The sequence below is a fragment of the Psammomys obesus genome, unplaced genomic scaffold (assembly GCF_907164565.1).
Source record: "Psammomys obesus unplaced genomic scaffold, mPsaObe1.curated_primary_1811, whole genome shotgun sequence".
NCBI lineage: Eukaryota > Metazoa > Chordata > Mammalia > Rodentia > Muridae > Psammomys > Psammomys obesus.
In genome coordinates, this window is record NW_026588265.1 from 184 (window position 1) to 16,717 (window position 16,534).

At 39.9% G+C, this 16,534-nt stretch overlaps 1 pseudogene; it reads left to right on the plus strand.

Moving 5' to 3' along the window:
* The first annotated feature begins 609 nt into the window (after positions 1–609).
* LOC129674231 (olfactory receptor 4C15-like) lies at positions 610–9,882 on the plus strand (annotated as a pseudogene).
* The last annotated feature ends 6,652 nt before the right edge of the window (positions 9,883–16,534 follow it).

A 16,534-nucleotide genomic window follows, 5' to 3' on the forward strand; every position in this document is an offset into this window, starting at 1 on the left:
AGAGTTATTTCTAAATATTTTGAATAGTATTCTACTGTTTACAGGTATGAGCATGTACATGTATTCACTAGCATGTGCTTCTTGACTGATACATGTCAGTAATATGTGTAAAAATATCTCACTCTTTTCTTCTGTGTGTTCAAGTTGAAAAGCTTGGAAAAACCTGTGGGTAATGCATTTTACTAACTTAATAACCAATTTGATAATGGCACAATTACCATAGGAAATATCATTACAATTTCAAGGCAGATATAGCATCATAATTTTAGGAGCCGAGCATATACATTTTATCTGGACAATTCTTCACAACATGTAGCAGTTTCCTTTTTCATGTATAGAGAGCTCTTGGTTTTAAATATTGCATAAGTTTTCCCTGCCTCAGTTTGACTGATCTTTGACTATCACTCTGAACTTTTTTCTGTTTTTGTTTGTTTGTTTGTTTGTTTTTTGTTTTTGTATTCTCAATGAAATTAAAGTACTGAAAACAATTTTGGAGATGGCCTTAATAAATTATTGGTGACTACAAAACTATAAACTGGACTGAAGCAAATGTTTATCACCACTGACAAATTATACACTCTCTATTGGGCACCCACCTTTTTCTTGGAAAACATGCAAAATCAGAGTTGTGTAAATGAATTTGTCTTTCTGGGACTTTCACAAAATCCAAATGTTCAAAAACTAATATTTATCATATGCTTACTTGTTTACATTGCAACTATTGGGAGCAACATGATTATTGTGGTGACCATTGCCTGTAGCCCTACACTGCAGGGCTCCCCCATGTACTTCTTCCCGGCTTTCCTGGCTTTATTGGATGCAAGCTTCTCCTCTGCCGTGACACCCAAGATGATGGTGGATTCACTCTATGAGAGAAAAACTATCTCCTTTATTTATTTATTTATTTATTTATTTATTTATTTATTTATTTATTTATTTATTTATTTATTTATTTATTGTCTGAAACTGGCTTGCTTTTATTTTTATGCTGACTTCCATTGCATGTCTTTTTTCTGTAAAGGACATAACCTTATTTTCTTTCTTTTAAAATTTTTTCTTCACAATTTATTCATTACATCTCCCAATTGCAGCGCCCTCCCTCAACTCCCCCAGCCTCACCCTGTTCCCCTAATCCCCTCCCCCTAGTCCACTGAAAGCAGGAGTTCTCCACTGTTGCCATCATCTCATAGCTTGTTAGGTCTCATCAGGACTGCCTGGATCCTTTTCCTCTGAGACCTGGCAAGGCTGCAGCATCAGGCATGAGTGACCAGAGAGCAGGCGACTGAGTTTGTGACAGAGGCAGTCTCTGTTCCCCTCACTCAGTGTGGCTGATTGGCAGCTCAGTCTCCCTGTGGATCCCTTTGCTTTCTTAATGGAAGAAAAATTTCTTCATGCTTATACCACATGTGCATATACATACACATATCACATTTTAAATCCACTTTTGCTTGTGCATCATGGCTAGGTTGATTCTGTATCTTAGTGTACATAATGTTATAATAGACATTTATATGTAATAGATACTTATGTATTTCTGATACATTATTTTGTTTTGGTTTTGGTTTTTTTTAATTTTATTTTTTTCTTATCAGTTACATTTTATTAACTCTGTATCCCAGCCTTGTCCCGATCCCTCATTCCCTCCCAGTCCCTCCCTCCTTCCCTCATCTCCACAGTGCCCCTTGCCAAGTCCACTGATAGGGGGGACCTCCTCCCCATTCATCTGATCCTGTTTTATCAGGTATCTTCAGGACTGGCTGCAAAGCTCTCCTCTATGGCCTAACAGGACTGCTCCTCCCTTGGGGGGTGGGGAGGCCAAAGAGCCAGTCATTGAGTTCCTGTTAGAAATAGTCCTTGTTCCCCTCACTATGGGAAACCAATTGGTTACTAAGCTACAACAGGCTACATCTGAGCAGAGGTTCTAGGTTACATTCATACATGGTCCTTGGTTGCATGTCAGTCTCAGAAAAGACCCTATGCCCAGATATCTTTGGTCCTTGTGGAGCTCCTATCCTTTCCTCATCAGACTAACTCCCCTTCTTTCTTATGATTCCCTGTACTCTGCCAAAGGTTTGGTCATGAGTCTTTGCTTTGAAAACACTGCTAGTTAGAGTCTTTCAAATGTGCTCAGTAGACTCCTGTCAATGTTCAATGCGCATCCCATCTGTCTTTCAAAACAAGGATTGATAATCTTACCCCATGTCTGCTCTCTTGATTATCTTTTTTAGGTGTATAGATTTCATTATGTTTATCATATCTTATAGGTCTATATAAGTGAGTATATACCGTGTTTGTCTTTCTCCATCTGGGATATTTCACTCAGAATGATCTTTTCTAGATCCCACCATTTGCCTGCAAATTTCATGATTTCCTCCTTTTTGATTGCTGAGTAGTATTCCATTGTGTAAAAATACCACAATTTCTGTACCCATTCCTCCGTTGATGGACATCTGGGTTCTTTCCAGGTTCTGGCTATTACAAATAAAGCTGCTACAAACATGGTTGAGCAAATATCTCTTTTGTGTACTTGAGCAAACTTTGGGTATATACCTAGCAGTGGTATAGCTGGGTCTTGAGGAAGCACTATTCCTAATTGTCTTAGAAAGCACCAGATAGATTTCCAGAGTGGTTGTACCAGTTTACATTCCCACCAGCAGTGGAGGAGGGTTCCCCTTTCTCCACAACCTCTCCAGCATGTGTCGTCACTTAAGTTTTTGATCTTGGCCATTCTGATGGGTGTAAGGTGAAATCTCAGGGTCGTTTTGATTTGCATTTCCCTGATGGCTAATGAGGATGAGCATTTCTTTAAGTGTTTCTCTGACATTCGATATTCCTCTGTCGAGAATTCTCTGTTTAGCTCTGTTCCCCATTTTTTAATTGGATTACTTGGTTTGCTGCTTTTCAGCTTCTTTAGTTCTTTGTATATACTGGATATTAGTCCTCTGTCAGATAAAGGGTTAGTGAAGATTCTTTCCCAATCTGTAGGCAGGCCTTTTGTTTTGATGACAGTGTCCTTTGCTTTACAGAAGCTTTTCAGTTTCATGAGGTCCCATTTATTGATTGTTGCTCTTAGAGCCTGTGCTGTTGGTGTTCTATTCAAGAACTTGTCTCCTGTGCCAATGAGTTCTAGGCTGTTCCCCACTTTTTCTTCTAACAGATATATCTAACAGAGTATCTGGTTTTATGTTGAGGTCTTTGATCCACTTGGACTTTAGTTTTGTGCAAGGTGATAAATATAGATCTATTTTCATTTTTCTGCATGTGGACATCCAGTTGGATCAGCACCATTTGTTGAAAATGCTGGGTTTTTTTCCATTGAATGGTTTTGGCTTCTTTGTCAAAAATCGAGTATCCATGGGTTTATTTCTGGGTCTTCATTTCGGTTCTATTGATTCTCCTTTCTGTTTTTATGCCAATACCATTGCAGTTTTTATTACTATTGCTCTGTAGTACAACTTGAGATCAGGGATGGAGATACCTCCAGATGATCTGTTGTTGTACAGGATCGTTTTGGAGATTCTGGGTGTTTTGTTTCTCCATATGAAGCTGAGAATCTTTTTTTCAAGGTCTGTAAAGAATTGAGTTGGTATTTTGATGGGAATTGCATTGAATCTGTAGATTGCTTTTGGCAGGATGGCCATTTTCACAATGTTAATCCTACCAATACATGAGCACGGGAGATCTTTCCATCTTCTGAGATCTTCAATTTCTTTCTTCAGAGACTTGAAGTTTTTCTCAAACAGGTCTTTCACTTGCTTGGTTAGTGTCACCCCAAGGTACTTTATGTGGTTAGTGGCTATTGTGAAGGGTGCTGTTTCCCTAATTTCTTTCTCGGCCATTTTGTCTTTGGTATACAAGAGGGCTTCTGATTTTTTTGAGTTGATTTTGTATCCTGCCACTTTGCTGAAGGTGTTTATCAACTGGAGGAGTTCTCTGGTTGAATTCTTGGGGTCGCTCATATATACTATCATATCATCTGCGAATAGTGACACTTTGACCTCTTCCTTTGCGATTTGTATCTCCTTGATCTCCTTTAGTTGTCTTATTGCTCTGGCTAGGACTTCAAGTACTATGTTGAAGAGGTAGGGGGAGAGTGGGCAGCCTTGTCTTGTCCCTGATTTCAGTGGGATTGATTTAAGTTTCTCTCCATTGAGTTTGATGTTGGCTATAGGCTTGCTGTATATTGCCTTTACTATGTTTAGATATGTGCCTTGTATTCCTGATCTCTCCAAGACTTTAAACATGAATGGGTGTTGGACTTTGTCAAATACTTTTTCAGCATCTAAAGAGATGATCATGTGGTTTTTCTCCTTCAGTTTGTTCATGTGGTGGATTACATTGATGGATTTCCGTATGTTGAACCATGCTTGCATGCCTGGGATGAAGCCTACTTGGTCGTGGTGGATGATATCTTTGATGTGTTCTTGGATTCGGTTTGCAAGTATTTTATTGAGTATTTTTGCGTCAATGTTCATAAGAGAGATAGGTCTGAAGTTCTCTTTTTTTTGTTGGGTCTTTGTGTGGTTTAGGTATCAGGGTGACTGTTGCTTCATAGAATGAGTTTGGTAACGTACCTTCTGTTTCTATTTTGTGGAATAGTTTGAGCAGAATTGGTGTGAGCACTTCTTTGAAGGTCTGGGAGAATTCCACGCTGAAACCATCTGGCCAAGGGCCTTTTTTGGAGGGAGACTGTGAATGACTGCTTCAATTTCCTTGGGGGATATAGGGCTGTTAAGTCGTTCTACCTGATCTTGACTTAATGTTGGAAGATGGAATCTATCAAGAAAATTGTCCATTTCATTTAGATTTTCAAATTTTGTGGCATATAGGCTTTTGTAGTATGACCTAATGATTGTTTGAATTTCCTCTGTGTCTGTAGTTATGTCACCCTTTTCATCTCTGATTTTGTTGATTTGGATAGATTCTCTCTGCTTTTTAGTTAGTTTGGTTAAGGGTTTGTCTATCTTGTTGATTTTCTCAAAGAACCAGCTTTTTGTTTCATTGATTCTTTGAATAGTTTTATTTGTTTCTAATTGATTGATTTCAGCCCTGAGTTTGATTATTTCCAGCCTTCTGCTCCTCTTGGGTGTATCTGCTTCTTTTTTCTCTAGGGTTTTCAGTTGGGCCATTAAGTTGTTTGTATGTGATGTTACGAATCTTCTTGCAGGCACTTAGTGCTATAAATTTTCCCCTGAGCACTGCTTTCAATGTGTCCCATAAATTTGGGTATGTTGTGCCTTCATTTTCATTGAATTCTAGGAAGTCTTTAATTTCTTTCTTTATTTCTTCCTTAACCCAGCTGTCGTTGAGTAACGGGTTGTTCAGTTTCCATGTACATGTAGGCTGTTTGTTATTTCTGTTGTTGTTGAGGTCCAGCTTAAGTCCATGGTGGTCAGATAGAATACAAGGGATTATTTCAATCTTTTTGTATCTGTTGAGGCTTGCTTTATGACCAACTATATGGTCTATTTTGGAGAAGGTTCCATGCGGTGCTGAAAAGAAAGTATACTCTTTTGAGTTTGGATGAAAAGATCTGTAGACGTCTATTAGGTCCATTTGATTTAGGGTCTTGTAAGTGTTTTTATTTCCCTATTTGTTTTCTGTCTAGTTGGTCTGTCCCTTGGTGAGAGTGGAGTGTTGAAGTCTCCCACTATTAGGGTTTTAGGATCAATGTGTGATTTAAGCTTTAATATTGTTTCCTTTAGGAATGTAGGTGCTCTTGTATTTGGGGCATAGATATTCAAAATTGTGATGTCCTCTTGGTGGATTTTTCCTTTGATGAGAATATAGTGGCCCTCCTTATCTTTTTTGATTAACTTGGGTTGAAAGTCTATTTTATTAGTTATTAGGATGGCTACTCCCGCTTGTTTTCTGGAACCATTTGCTTGAAAGACATTTTTCCAGCCCTTTACTCTGAGGTAGTGTTTATCTTTGTTGCATAGATGTGTTTCTTGGATGCAACAGAATGATGGATCCTGTTTCCGCAACCATTCTGTTAGTCTGTGTCTTTTAATTGGGGAGTTGAGTCCGTTGATGTTGATAGAAACTAGTGACCAACAATTGTTACTTACTTTAGATGTGGTGTTGATGGTGTCACTACGTTTCATTGCTTGTCTTCTTTTGTTTTGTTGTTGTTGTTGTTGTGTAGTTATCTATTTCCTCTGTTTCCTTCGATGTAGTTGTTTTCTTTGGTTTGGAGTTTCCCTTCTAGTAACTTCTGTAGAGCTGGGTTACTATGTAGATATTGTTTAAATTTGGTTTTGTCTTGGAATATCTTGAATTCTCCGTCTATGTTGATTGAAAGTTTTGCTGGGTATATTAGTCTGGGTTGGAATCTGTGGTCCCTTAAGGACTGTATGATTTCTGTCCAGGCCTTTCTGGCTTTCATAGTTTCTGTTGAGAAAACTGGTGTGATTCTGATAGGTCTACATTCATATGTTACTTGGCCTTTTTCCCTTGCTGCTTTTAGAATTTTTTCTTTGTTTTGTAGGTTCAGTGTTTTGACTATGATGTGACGTGAAGAATTTCTTTTCTGGTCTAGTCTACTTGGTGTTCTGTAGGCCTCTTGTATGTTTATGGCCATCTCCTTTAAGTTGGGAAAGTTTTCTTCTATAATTTTCTTTAAAATATTTTCTGGACCTTTGAGCCTGATGTCTTCTTTTTCTTCTACTCCTATTATTCTTAGGTTTTGTCTTTTCATGGTGTCCTTGATTTCTTGGATGTTTTGTGTTTGGAACTTTTCTGATTTTATTTTTTCTTTGAGAGACATGTCAATTTCCGCAAGTGTATCTTCGGCTCCTGAGATTCTTTCTTCCATCTCTTGTATTCTGTTGGTGATGCTTACCTTTGTAGTTCCTGATCTTTTCTCTATGTTCTCCAGCTCCTGGTTTTTCTCTATTTGTGTTTTCTTTATTGATTCTAATTCTGTTTTCATGTCTTGCACCATTTCCTTCATCTGTTTGAATGTGGACTCCTGCTTTTCAATGATATCTTCTATTTTTTTTGTCCATTTCCTCTCTATGTATCACTACTTGTGCCTCTATTTCTTTGGGTATAATTGCCTGTATTTCTATGAGAGATTTGTTTATTTTTTCTTTATTTGCCTTCATTTGTGTGGACATTTCTTTGAGAGCTTTGTGCATTTCTTCTCTGTTTGCCTCAATTTTCGTGGTCATTTCTCTGAGAGCATGATTTGTTTCCTCTTGGTTAGTCTCAATTTCTTTGTTTATTTCTCTGAGGGCTATGTTCATTTCATTTCTATGGGCCTCTAATAGCTGGAGAAACATAGTTTTGAGGTAGTTTTCTTGTATATGTAGTGAATTGAAGTGTCCATTGTTTTTTGGGGTTGCTGGTGAGGTCATTATGGCCTGATTTTTGTTGGGAGTGTTCTTACGTCTGCCTCTAGCCATCTGGTTATTTATAATCCTCACTGGTTGTTCCTCGAGATTGTAGTTTAGGCTATGATCCTCTCTTTCTCTTTTCTGGACTGTTTTTTCAGGAAGATGAGAGAGGTTCACTGCTTTGGGAGTGTGCACTGTGTTTTCAGTTTTGTCTAAGTAAGGAATGTGACACTGGCGCTATTCGCGTGCGCTTTTAGCGGGTGCAGTGTGCATGCTTGGATTCTCTGACTATTGCAGTGGCCTGCAAGCCACTATTACGCAGTTCTGACTGAGATCCAGGGATTGTTTGCCTGGATTATCCTGGTGGACTTGCAAGGCAGAGGCTTCAATGTTGAGGTTGCTATCCCAAGAATCCCTATGATGCCCACACTAGGGGTGTGGGTGGCAGGGATCTCATCTGGTTGCTTCTGTGGAGAGGCCCTGGGTCTGGGGCAATCTCTCCCTAGAAGGCTCACTCACTCTCTTGCAGGATCAGTTGGAATGCACAGGGGTTCCCCTTGCTCACTACTCTCTGTTTTGGTACTGCTGCAGAAGTGCACGGGTAGGCTAACAGTCAGCTCTGTGACACTGTGGCCACAGGACTCGGTGTCCACCTTTCCTGTGTGCTGCCTCTTTGTCCTTTCCCTCTGCCAGGAGGGGTTATGTTGACTGGTCCCTGGGTGGCACAGGAAAGAGTTAGGATTAGTGTACTCAATCCCAGATCCCGGGCCCAGATCTCTCTGCCAGAAGCAGCCTAGCGGTAGAATCTATGTTTGCTGATCCCAAGAGAGTACCGGGTAGGATTGAGCGTCCTCAGATCCAGAGCTTCGTTTTCTCTGCTAGGGGCCGCTGGGTGAGCTGGAGAGAGAGTGCTGTGTCCTTGGCAGGCTGCCTCTCTGTCCTTCCCCTCTGACCTTCTTCTCCTCTACTAGGGCAAGCTTATGGAGGTGCTCTCAGGGGAGTGCCAGCAGTGGTTGGGGCTTCTCAGTCGGATCCTGAGCCCTGAGCCGGTGTTTCTCTGCCAGGGCTCAGGTCGGGGGCGCCGGTGATAGAACTAGCTGCTAGACCTTATTGCGCTGGACCCAGGATAATCTCAGGACTTGTAGAATGACCACAGTCCCAGATCCCGAGCTGTAGTTTGTTTGCTAGGAGCGGCTGGCAGCACTGGAGTTCCGGCACTATGAAGCCCCTGTGCGCCTCTTTATCCTTCTGTTCCACTGCGACAGGGTTATGGCGGTGTTTGGGGGAGTGCCTGAAAGGATTGGGTTTTCTCAGCCAGGATCTTGGGTTTGGGTACAGACAATGTGGTGTGTGGCAGATTCTGCTGGACGCCTCCTGCCTTCTCCGAAGAGGGAGTAGGGATTTTGACCTGGGTGCACAGCTGTGCAGCTGCAATCCATGCGCGGAGGGAGCTCAATTGTGATGGCGGCAGGTACCCGTGGTCGGAGAGACCCTCCAGGGAAAGACTGGGTGACCCGTGACCAGTCTGGGAACTTTCCTTCCCCGTGGGTTTCTTTTGCAACTGGGACTCTCAGCCTCATGCACCCTTGTGCCCACCAATCAGCCTGGGAAATTGATCGTGACAAGCAGGCTTGTGGCACCAGCCCAGAGACCCAAAGCCCGAGTTGCCGGGTTCTCTTCCGTGTTTTGGCTGGACAGCCGAGAGTGGACTCGACCGCTTCCCACTCCGTGGGAGCCTCCCCTCACCTGGGAAACACGATTTATTGATGTTTTTTTAGGGCCCAGAGTTCAGTCTCCTGGTCGCTGCACGGAGTGTGTTGTCCCGCTTCTCAGACATGGTGTTCTCCCGGTGCCGCCATCTTGGCCCCTCGAACTATCTCCTTTAAAGGATGCATAATACAACTTTTTGCTGAATTCTTCTTTGGTGGGGCTGAGATGATTGTTCTGACAGCTATGGCCTATGACCGCTATGTGGCCATCTGTAAGCCCTTACACTAGTCTTCCCTCATGACGCAGAGGCTCTGTGGCACTCTGGTTGGGGTGGCCTGGCCAGGAAGATTTTTACATTCTACTGTACAAATTATCTTCACTTTGCAGCTGCCCTTTTGTGGACCCAATGTCATTGATCACTTCATGTGTGACTTATTCCCATTAATGGAGCTTGCCTGCACTGACACTCACATTTTTGGCCTTTTGGTGGTTGCCAACAGTGGATTGATCTGCATCATAATCTTTTTCTTGTTGCTTGTCTCCTACTGTTTTATCTTAGTCTCTCTGAGATCCCATAGTTCCGAAGGGCGATGGAAAGCTCTGTCTACTTGTGGGTCCCACATTGCTGTTGTGGTCCTGTTTTTTGTCCCATGCATATTTAGATATGCAAGGCCTCACACTACTTTCTCCTTTGACAAAATGGTAGCAATATTTTACACCATCCTATCCCCTTTGCTTAATCCTATGATTTACACTTTTAGGAATAAGGATATGAAAAAATGCCATACGTAAAGTGTTGAACCAACTGATAACCTTTTCCATTGAAAAGTAAATACATGTTACAGTTCATCAAAATTAATATAAAGAGTAAAAAAAATCAAAATTGTTGCAGACAACTACTACAGTGTGTTTATTACCTATAATAAGCTAATGCAATTCTCTAGAACTGGCATTATTTTGGGGTTTAGAGAACGTTGTTTTCCCTTTTATATTAGGCAAGTTCTCTGAATTGGAAAAAATTATATGTGTAAATTAAAAAAAATTATTTCATACTTACTTAGAATATATTAACTAAAGGAAGCTAATCAAAACCATCAGTTGAAATAGTGGCCATTCATGCTTTCAAAAATTCTGAAATTCAAAATGTCATAGACATTTGTATAAAATTTTGTTCAACCTATATAAAGAGAAAGAGACATCAATTTATGATGATGACTTCAGTAACAGCCAGAGGTTGGGATAGACAGAAGAAAAATTTTCTCATAAGTACTGTTGGTCCATGTCTGTTGTGATTCCATTATTTCCCTGGAGCCCTTTGCAATTTGCTATAGATTTTGAATCACTTCTTGATATCTTGAGAGTTAATACTTGGTTGGCCCATTCCTTTCTGTATATGTTTTCTTCTTGGGTTGACTGTAACTTTATGCTAGTCATCTCTGGGAAAGAAGGTGTAAAGGGCCCATTAGTGTTTACCAATGTGTATCTCCAATGAAAAATAACCCAGAAGAATTCTAGAGACCCCTCATAATTAACCAACCTGACCATTCATGCTCACTTAAAGAGATGGGGCCAATACATGTAAACTGAGGCCAGATAATTCATGGGATATATAGAAAAACAAATGCCATTATCAGCCTACATGTTCATAGCAATAAACTGATTCTTAATGAATCAAACATCAGTGTCTCAATTAACCCTGAACAGGAAAGCTTTTCTTACAGTAAATGGTAATTAACAAAAACACTCACAGCTAGACAAAGTATAGACTGTAACATGCTTTGGAGCACACCTCTCCCCTCAAGGTTCAGATATCTATCTAGACAAGGAGACAGATCTTAACTAGAACTAATGGATGAATTTATGGAAACACAAATTTCCAGACACAAGAGGGCAGATACACGTATGAACTCAGATTATAGAGAGTATACACAGAATCACCACAATATAAATCCCAGCACAGAGCAGGAAAAGTGGGCACAAAGTCCCACCCCTAGCCAAGAAGCTATTTGCAATTGTTAGCTTCTGGGAAAGGGTAAATCAGTTTCCTTTAATGGAGCAACACTAAGCATATAGACCAAATGAAAGGGAAATTTCATAATCAGAAGTTAATCGACATAAAATGGGACTCCAGATATATTTTTTATATAATTTCAATTTGTTTTGGTAATTTTATCTTACTGATTTTCCTTTTTTTTTCCTTGAGAGAGAAAGATAGAGGGAAGAATAGGACATTGATTGGGTAAGGAGGTGGGGAGAATCTGGGAAGAATTAAGGAAAAACAATGAGTATGATAAAAATAAGTTGCAGGAAAAAAATAACAAAAAAGAAAAGCTAGGAAAAAACTTAATTTAAAAAGAAGTGCTGATGTCACATTGATCCTAATGATTGGAAAACCCATCAGGACTTAGGAGATGCAGACAGTACAGTAGTCATGGGACTTCATCACTGCTGTTTCTACATCAATTGGCTTTGGTTTTTATTGCTGTTTAGCTATCATCATTGTTTACATATTTTCTACTATTAAGTTTCAGTTAATTCACTTTTTAATTAAATTTTATTTTTTATATTAATTACAGTTTATTCACTTTGTATGCCACCTGTAGCCCCTTCCATTGTCCCCTTCCAATGCGACCCTCTCTCGCTCTCCTCCACCCATGCCCCATCCCCAGTCCACTGCTAAAGGAGGTTCTCCTCTCCTTTCCTCTGATACTAGTCCATCAGGTCTCATCAGGAGTGTCTGCATTGTCTTCCTCTGTGGCCTGGGAAGGCTGCCCCTCCATCAGGGGGAGGTAGTCAAAGAGCAGGCCATTGAGTTCATGTCAGAGACAGTGGGTTACTAGGAACCCACTTGAACACTGAGCTGCCATGGGCTACATCTGTGAAGGAGTTCTAGGTTATCTCCATGCATGGCCCTTGGGTGGAGTATCAGTCTCAGAAAACACCCCTGTGTCCAGATTTTTTGGTTCTGTTGCTCTCCTTGTGGAGCTCCTCCTTCTTGGTTACCTTCTTTAGGTTTTAGTATGTTTATCTTATATTATATGTCCAATATTCACTTATAAATGAATGTATACCATGTGCGTCTTTCTGATTCTGGACCTCACTCAGGATGATCTTTTCTAGTTTCCACCATTTGTCTGCAAATTTCATGATTCTCTTGTTTTTAATTGCTGAGTAGTACTATTGCATAAATGTACCACAATTTCTGTATCCATTCCTCAGTTGAGGGACATCTGGGTTATTTACAGCTTCTGGATATTAGAAATAAAGCTACTACAAACATGGTTGAGCAAATGTCCTTGTTGTGTACTTGAGCATCTTTTGGATATATACCTAAGAGTGGTATAGCTGGATCTTCAGGTAGTACTATTCCTAATTGACTGAGAAAGCACCAGATTGATTTCCAAAGTTGAACAATTTGACATTCCTATCAGAAATGAAGGAGGATTCTCCTTTCTCCACATTCTCTCCAGCACGTGTTCTCACTTGAGTATTTGATCTTAGCCATTCTGATGGGTATAAGGTGAAATCTCAGGGTCGTTTTGATTTGCATTTCCCTGATAGCTAAGGATGAGAATATTTTAATATCAAGATATTTATGAAACACACAGTGCTAGCTATTATCATTTTATGTCTTCTGTAGGTGAACTGGGAAAACACTAACTTGGAAGGTATCTTTCCACATTCAAACAGCTCCTTTGAATAGTATTTATTTTCTGTTTTAATTGCAGACCCAGATTCACAGTTGTGTTTGTAGGATCATCAGAGGCCTCTGAGATGCATATCCTTCTTTAGACAGATCGTATATTCTACTGATATACACTAACGTTTGGTTTTGGATATGGTTTTCATCCATTTTGTTTTCTTTGAAGCAAAAGCATAAGCTTTCTGGAAGCAAGTTCTATTACAAATGCTCACCTTCCTTATAGCTCCGCTTCTGAGTGGCAGCTCAGGGACTCTGAAACACCTTGACTTTCAGTGTACTCAGTCTCACTTTAGTCCCACACTAATTGTTCACCAATGGTTCTTACTCCATGGTGACTGCAGCTGCTGTTTCTGGCTATCTATCCTCTTTAGTTATCTCATCATCCTACCCAAGCTTCTACTCTGCCTTGGCTGTGTGTGGATAGCTTTGACTTCTCTGAAGTACAAAGACAGAACATTCTGTATTTCTCAAATATCTGCTGAACTGTTTAGGCAATGAAATGGAGTGTGTCTAAAAGATAATGCCACAAATATTAAGTTTTAAACCTTAGACAAACTTTTTCACCTGATCACAGCTGAAAGTAGCAAAATAAGATTTATTTAACTCAAACAAGAATAAATTATATATGTTTAGTAATGCAATTACTAATAATACAAAATAATTGTTTCATATTACTTAATTATCAACAAACTTAAAGATATACTTAATCAGTTTTACTAACATAAAAGTATTCTACTAAAAATATTATCATGCCTATTGGGATATAGTTATCAATGTCAACAATTCAGAAACCCACACAGGTAGAAAGAACATATGATCTCAAACAAGGAATAAAATGTTGTGCTTGATTATTCCAAAATGACAGAATCAAAACTATCATTGAATCCTTTGCATATTGCAGATTCTTTACCTTTTTCCAGTCTTGATTTAGATAGTCATAATCAATTCTAAAGAAATTTGAAAACAGAATATATACAGTCAATCTACCTTGAGTTGGATGTCTCTTTTCCAAAAATAACCTTGCTTATAAAAATATGATTTTAATTGGTGTATGTATGCTTGTTTGTGTGTGTACACTTGAGTATGTGTATATGTTTCAAAATATTGCAGTTTTTATTTTCACGATTAGAATAAATTTAACACTCTAAGAAAGTTTGAGATTCAGTTAAATTAAGATTGAGCATTTACAGAACAAACTTTATTACAATTGCTGTTATTTACAGGTGTTAGTAGCTCATACTGTATAATCAGAAACACTGTCTCTAAACTTTGACTCAAAATTTTATGATTTATGCTGTTGATATTTTATATGAATATGCAAATATAAACTCTACCTATGATTGTATTTTCACTACATCTTTTCATAGATAAATCTAAAGATCTGCCGGATTTCTGAAGATTCATGTTTTGTTGTTGTTGTTTTGTTTTGCTTGTTTTGTTGTGAGACACGGTTTCTCTGTGTATCCTTGGCTGTCCTGGACTTGCTTTGTAGACCAGGCTGGCCGTGATCTCACAGAGATCCACCTGTCTCTCCCTCCCTGAGTGCTGGGATTACAGGCATGAGTCACCATGCCCGGCCTGTGACGTCATCTTAAGGGTTGTGTCCACCCTCTTTCCAATTCCTTTCCAGTTACTCAAACCTGCAGCTCAGCTCTAATATCAGGTTGACTATCTCCCAGGCTCTTAAGCCCTAGCTAATGTTTAAGTATTTCCTTTCCCTTCAACCTGCAAAAGGCTAGTCTCCTCTAGGAGCCAGCTGGCCTTGGGTAGAGCCAGAAGCAGGGCAATGTTTTTGTTTCAGTGGTAGCAGGCCTGGCACACACTTGCAGTGGATGTGAGTATGGCTTCATTCTGCCTGCTTCCCAGCCACCTGGCCCACTTTGGCCAGAAACAGTGATCCCAGCACAGACGATAAACCCACCAGAGCTGACTTAGTCGCAGGACCCAAGTCCCATTGTCTGCCAGCTCAAAGAAGCCTGGGGGCACTGGAGCAGCTCGAGGCTTGGAGATCTATTGGCCTGAGCCCCAGCTGCCTGGCCTACCTGAGTCACAAACAGTGAGCCAGCAGAGACAGTGAACTTAACAGTGCATCCTTCCTTTCTTAGCTGCATCTTAATCTCCAGCACCCAGTCCTGACCCCTGGACATCTCTCATCTTCTTGTAGACTCCTGCAGACTCCAGAGACAGGTAGATTCAGTCTGCAGTACAGGGTCCAGGAATGAACAGTAAGGGCTACTGATAACGAGATGGCTAGAGGCCTACATAAGAATACAATCAGCAGAAACCAGGACCACATCAGAATCCTCAAAACTCAATGGATATTCTAATGCAGCTGAAACACAGGGAAATGACCTTAAATATATGATTATACAGTTATTAGTAGCATATAAGTAGGAAGCAAACAAAAAAATAAGGGCAATCATGGAAAGACAGGAATCCACAATCAATCAGGTGAAGGAAATGAATGAAATCTTTCAAGACATTAAAACATAATTGTAATCAATAAAGAAAGCACAAACTGAAAAACCCTGTAATTGGAGAACTTAGAGATCAGGAACTACAAAGGTAAGCATCACTAACAGAATACAAGAGATGGAGGTGAGAATCTCAGGCGCTGAAGATACAATTGCAGAAATCGATACAACACTCAAAGAAAACATAAAAACAGAAAAGTTCCCAAAACAAACATTCAAGAAATTAAGGACACAATGAAAAGACAAAACCTAAGAATAATAGGAATAGACAAAAAGATTACAGGCTGGAAGTTCCAGAAAATATTTTCAAGAAAAACATATAAAAAATTTTCCTTAACCTAAAGAAGGAGATACCCTTAAACATACAAGAGGCCTACAGAACACCAAATAGACTAGACCAGAAAAGAAACTCCTCTCATTATTATGTATAATCAAAACACTAATCAGTGGGCTTGGAAAGGGGCAGGGAGGAGATGAGGGAGGAAGGGTAGGATTGGGAGGGAATGAGGGAGTGGGATACAGCTGGGATACAGAGTTAATAAAATGTAACTAATAAAAAAAGAAACAAAAAATGATCAAAACACTTAAGCTACAGAACAAAGAAAAATATTAATAACAACAAGGGAAAAAGGCCAAGTAACATATAAAAGCAGACCTATCAGAATTACATCAAACTACTCAACTGAGACTATGAAAGCCAGAAGGGCCTGGGAGATATCATGTAGACACCAAGAGACCACAGATGCCAACCCAGACTATTATACCTAGCAAAAGTTAAAATCAGCATAGATGGAGAAGACAAAATATTTCAATATATAACTAAATTTAAACAATATATGCACAGCAACCCAGCCCTACAGAAGATACAAGAAGGAAAACTCCAACTACACCCCCCAAAAAAACCACAGGATAAAGATACTTTCACAACAACAACAAAAAAAAAAGAAAGAAAAGAAAGGGGAGTTTGTATGACATGGAAAGGATAGGAGCCCCACAAGGACCAAATATATCTGGGCACAGGGGTCGTTTCTGAGACTGACACTCCACCAAGGATCATGTTTGGATATAACCTAGAACCTCTGCTTGGAGGAAGACCTTGGTAGCTCAGCAACCAATTGGTTTCCCATAGTAAGGGGAACAGAGACTATTTCTGATAGCAACTCAAGGCAGGATCTTTGACCTCCCCACCCCCAAGGGAGGAGCTGTCTTGCAGCCAGTCCTGAAGATACCTGATAAAAGAGGTTCAGATGAAAGGGGAGTAGGTCCTCCCCAATCAGTGGACTTGGAAAGGAGCAGAGAGGAAATGA